Here is a 6,000-nt window from a genome sequence, read left to right as displayed (position 1 = left end):
AAATCAACTAGTACATGTCACATTTCACTTTCTACAATTTGAAAAGGTGACAGTTTAAGTAATATTATATAGACATTGGCAATCTGAAACCAGTCTGACTATTCTATCTGAAGGTGTGAGAAAGTAAAGGTTGTGGAGAGAATAGTAGCAGAAAGCTTTGTTTCACTGAATCGCCTCTGAAACAGGTCCGGACACTACAACTCTACTAAAATCCAACCGATGAAACTCCTAATGTAAAAATTGTCCTTAAAAGAATAAGACATCTTCCGGTGGAAAGTCCTTTCTGCTAAAATCAGACAATAAGAGAACACTCTCTACATGAAATATTTAATAAAGCAGCAATTAAATCATTATAGCATTAATCTGGGGACAATAGTATAACTGCCCTAAACAAACAATTTCCTCATATCTAGATCTTTTGGAGAACCTTTATTATTTACACTACCTGTACTGTACTTTTACTTTTAAAGAAATCTCTACCAGTCTTGACTTGATGTGCTGCTGGTCCGTTGTACACAGGGGCCCTCTGGTGGTTCAACATAGCAGAGTCAGACTCCAGATAGTGAATCTTTTTCACCAATGACAGATGGAGAAATGATATATAATAATTCAAAATCACACACTGTTACAATCCCCATATACTACATTCACTTTTATCATTTGATTTATACTTTTCATGCCATAATTGTAATTACTTTGAAACTTATCTACCAAGTTGTGTAATGAAACTTACCTGCAAGATTTCCTAGCTTAAAGTATCCGAATCCAGTGCGGTCATGTCAGAAAGAACTACATAACTGTCATTCAGAATTAGGCTACATGGGTTGAAATGAATGAATCTGAATGAACTGCATTTTAAATGACAGCCGTAATATCACTGAACAGACTTACGCCACATGACATAGTGTTTATAGTGTAGAAGCTTCAGGAAAGACAAAGACTAACCCAGGTGCTTTTATAATATAGTGCCAATAAAGTTTCACAGGTATCCTTCAACTGCAACATTTCCAAGCAACTTTTATGAGAGAAACTGGCATGAGTGCAATGTTTGAATGTCCTTGCTGACAGTGAACATTCCTATTTATTCATCTGGCAGATATGAAGTGAACAGTGTTGTTCCTGAGATGTTGATAATCTGGTGGCAGAGGTGGAACAATAGCAGAGATCTTTTTAAAAAATGACATCAAACTGACTGATGTAGATCATGAATAAGATAGTATGTAAGTATAACCAGTGCAGCACTAAACAACCGGGACACGTGGCTGGAAATGTGGCTTGATTTTTTATTTTATTTTTTTCTGTTGGGTTATTAGCTTCATTTATTTACTACTCACTGGCTGTAAATGATCCTCCAGAGGCCAAGCAGAGCATATGGATGAGGAGACTGCAGCATAATGCACCACACAAGGAGTGTCAAGACTCTGTGTGGTTTCTTAGCAACAGTACACAGCAGGATATTGCTCCCCACCACTCCCTATACAAGAATCTAAAAAAAAAAATCAAACTCATTTAACACATGAACATAGATTCTGTGCTCTGTTTGATGATACAAGCAATAAATTGCTCCGACTGTGATGAAAGCACAGAATTCATTAACATCTCATTACCGGCCTCGAATGGAAATAGGTCCCTGAACCTCTTTAAAGCCTCAAGGAATGCAGCAACTCCGCCGACACAAGCCCAGTCTCCATCATTCAGGATGCTTTTCCTCCACACAGAAACCATTTTGGCAGCAGAGGTTATGTGCTGCTGTGTATCCTCGGCCGACGGTCTCGCTGGAGCGATGGTCAGTGATGGAGGTCACTGGCCGTCGCTGGCCCCCCATCGGTGAGGCAGTAGATGACCCTGCTGGATCAGAGAAATGCCAGCAGGCTGAAGCAGCAGGCGGAGGCCATGCAAACCCCCACACTGTTCGCCAGCTACACGACTGAGCTGAGGCATATTACTGGTAGTATCTGCAGAAGATACAGAATAACATTTTAAATAGATGATCGGGATCATTTCTATGTTTTTAAAGGCCCAATTGCTAATTTCTTTTTTTCATATAATGTTGAAGAGTTTAATGCAATGAATAAATTGAATAATAAAATTGAATAATAAATCGCCATTTTGTGTCATTTATTTAGCTGGACGTTGGAGGGTCGTGGGTGGTGATTGTTTTGTTTTGGGTTGCCCTTACTAATCAGTAGCAAGCAACATATTGCTGATGTCATTGTCAGTAAACAGAGAAGTTGTGTTGCTAGGCTAGTCCACATTTTTCTCTACAGTAAAATATGTCAGTTTAAGAGTTATTTCTAAGCTGGTTTACAACAACCCGTACAGCTGCGTGGACTTAATCCATCACACTTGTCACAACGAATCTTTGGTCTTGTAACACATATGCGGACTGAAGTACACTCAATGTAATGTGGGTTCATCATGGAACATTTTCTGTTATGAAACAGTTTAACACTTTTAGAATATTTCCAAAACACTGCAGAATTTCAATAAACACAAATGCAGCTGTCACACAACCCAGGAATTTTCATGCAATACATGTGTCAGATATTTGTTTTGAAAAATAAAATAAATCAATCAAAAGCTGGAGGACAGCTACGACGATGTGGGGAGAAAGACAGATGATGATGAGGACATCCGGGACGGTTCTCCCCCGCAGGGACTGCTGGAAGAAGGGGAGCAGGTTGCACCATTATAGGCAACCCCAGCTGGACCAGTGGACGCTGCCATCCAGGCTGAAGTTGCAGTTATAATTTTGACACTCTGACACATGGAGGGGACACTGAAACTATCACACATAAAGAATAAAAAAATACTTATGTTTATCTAATAATAATAATACATAGTTGTTCTATTAGTTGTGGTCTTGTTTTAGTGTCTTTCAGGACCTGGTTTTAATACTTTGTTTGGGGCGCTACTTTAAAAAATGCTGGAATCTTAAATTGTGCATATTATCATTCGTCTTTAATTTGTTACATGGCACGCAGTGGTGAGGGATAAAGCAGATGATATGCTACATGCTAGACTTCACGTTTTTTTTTTTTTTAGAATAAATAATCAATAATCACCATTCTCACCTGTGAGAACATGTAGGAATTGTCCAGTATCACCTTTTCAAAACACATCCCTCTCTGGTGTGCAGCCTGCTTCATCTGTGTCATCTCCACCCACACACAGTGAAATGTCAGGCAACCCGACAGAGGGGTCTTCCCCAGATAAAGCCCCCCCCCCCCCCGTGTGGCCATTAGCATGAGGATCAGCCGGATCGCAGGAAAAGATGGGCTTGGTAAGAGATGAGTCATCACTTTCACTGAGCGAACAAGGTCTTGGGTGAAGGGATAAAAACCTTTAAGAGAGAAGCATGAAAGATTAGCAGACAGTGAGACTGGGTAAAATGGATATAATTTACATCAAGTGTTGTGTGTAATTTGTGACGTAGTTTCCTCAAAGAAATATTTAAACATTTTAGGAAATCTCTTTCCATTTAGAGTTAGATGAGAAGATTTATACCACTGAGACAATTAGCTTAGCATAAAGACTGGAAGCAGGGGGAGAAAGCTAGCCTGGCTCTCTCCAAAGTTCAAAAAAGATTTGGCTGTAGGTACTGGTGCTGCTTTGAGCTAAATGCTAACACTGCATTGCTAGTGGATGCTAATAAGGAAAAAACACTTTATGGCCAAAGTACAGTTAATGTTGAAACACTACACTACATGTAAGGTTCTGATGTTTCATTAGGGGTCATTCAGTTTGGTAATCCTATAATTATCATAAATACATTATGTCACATCTTTTACTTTAAGACATTCCTTCAATTTTCATGTATTCTGGGATTTTACACTTAAAATGTTTAAATACAGTGCATACCACTTCTATTGATCATGGTTACAGAATCATCCTTACACAAATGCTGTTTAAATAATTAGCTTACAGTAATCAAGTGGCCTGATTAGAGTGTCTTTTCACACATGATGACATGTGGGGGAAAAAAAGTAAAACTGTTGAAGCCTCAGGCTTTTGGGACTTTGACAGTGTGTAATTATCGTCCTGCTCTCTCACAGCAGCAGGTACTTTACATAAGTGGAGTTAATGCTTTCACGCTGACCATTCAGACCAGGCTTAGTGCAGGAGAGGGCCACAGTTATTTTATCTTTAAGTCAGTAAATAGCAGAGCTGTAAATTTTTATTACTTTATAGTCGTGTTTTAAATATACAAATGTCAGTTAGAACATAATCTGCCAGAGAAATCAAAAAAGGAGAGTTATAAATACTGAAAAGTAAGTCAGGAACCAAATGACTTTTGTCATTATCAATCTAGGTACTTCAGTTTGTGTGTTTGTAGATGAGTTGTCTTTGTTTTAGAGTGAGAATGCATAGAAGAAATAGAACAAGGAGAAATAACACGTTCTTCCTCTTACAAACAATGGAAAATAATAAAATAAAAAGCAATATAAAACTGCTTAGTTGAACGCACTCAAGGTTGTTTGCAGCTACTGCTAAATTCACCTTGGATTTCAAGAGGTAACTGCTGAGTCGGGTGCACCGTTCATGCACCTCCTGAGCCACAGTCACCCTTTATTTCAAATTAAGTGTCCAGTTCGGCCACATGAACGCAGGGAGAACAGGTAAACTCCACACAGAACTGGGTCAGGTTTGAGCCCAGGACTGTGAGGCAACAGTGGTAAATCACTAACCCACCATGCATCCTGCGCTTCACTTCTCAGTACGAATATAACTGTTTCTATGTCTCGCAGCCAAAACACCTCTGGGAAGCCCTTTTTATTCCACACTTGTGTTGACATATAGCACTTATTTCATATTAGGACTATCTATACAGCAAAGATACTACATCCAAACATGACTGTGGATGGGCCACACTCCAAGAAATGAAGTGTGAAAATGACAGATTGCTGTTTTACGAGAGGTTTATCTGCCAGATTATTTCTTAGTTGCAACCAGTAACTTCCTGGAGTCTGTTTGCCAGCAACATCCAGACGTGATCTGAAACTGCCTGATCCCACTGTTATGAGTTCTGCCTGAATTTAAACCTTTCATTAACATGCGTTTTCCCCACAGATCGCATGTTAATGTCAGGAGCAACAACTGTTAGGCTTCAGAGAGAGTCAGCAGGGAATTGAGGTTCAGGTGTGTGAATATTGTCGTGTTGTGTGTACTGTAAGTCTTAACCACACGTTCCTGGTGAAGAACAGAAAATTGACAGAGATTCCTCCATTTATTTTAAACTGCATTTGCTGTTACTGATGATATCATCAAAGGTCAAGCTCCAGCTCAATAACTTGTGTGTAAAGATGGACAATGCATCTCCACTTCCTCCACCTGTGCAACAATGAAGCCAATGTATCCTGGATACAGGCGCTGCCATCTTGCTGTGGTGACTTTGGAAGTTGGAAGTCTGTGCAGTGTTAATCAGGGAGTGGAGCCAAGACATCGAATTCTCGCCCATGACCCATCTAACCAATCGTCAATCACGGCTACCAATCATGATGTAACACCTCCTTTTTATAGCATAAAATAACCAATTAAAATTGAACTTATCAGAAAAATCAACACTTGACCACACATCAGCATGACAAGAACGACCTAACATCACAGAAACAATCATTATGAAAAATGAATTTGGTGTGTACTTTTTAGTTTGGCCCATGTCCGATCCGCTAACATGGAGCGGGGCAGAGTTTATGACCGACACTGCAGCCACTGTTGACCTCGCAAAAAGAGAGGTTGAACAAGATGGCGGCGTTGTTAGAGAGACAAACAAAGCAGAAGGAGGCTCTGGAAAAAGAAAATCTGGAGCTCAGTGTTGTTGCTCAAGAGGAGATTATCAGCTTCAGCTCAAGGCAGGAGGCACAGGAGAATGTGATAAAACTTCAGCAAAACTATGAGGGGGTGAAAGGACCCCTGGAGTCTGAGAGTGAGATAAATAATGTCCTCTGTGAGGAGATACAAGACCTTAAAGAAAAACAAGGGGCAGAATGCCAGAGCAGC

Source organism: Seriola aureovittata, chromosome 2 (assembly GCF_021018895.1).
Source record: "Seriola aureovittata isolate HTS-2021-v1 ecotype China chromosome 2, ASM2101889v1, whole genome shotgun sequence".
In the NCBI taxonomy this organism is placed as follows: Eukaryota; Metazoa; Chordata; class Actinopteri; order Carangiformes; family Carangidae; genus Seriola; species Seriola aureovittata.
Note: the sequence above shows the minus strand (reverse complement) of the source record.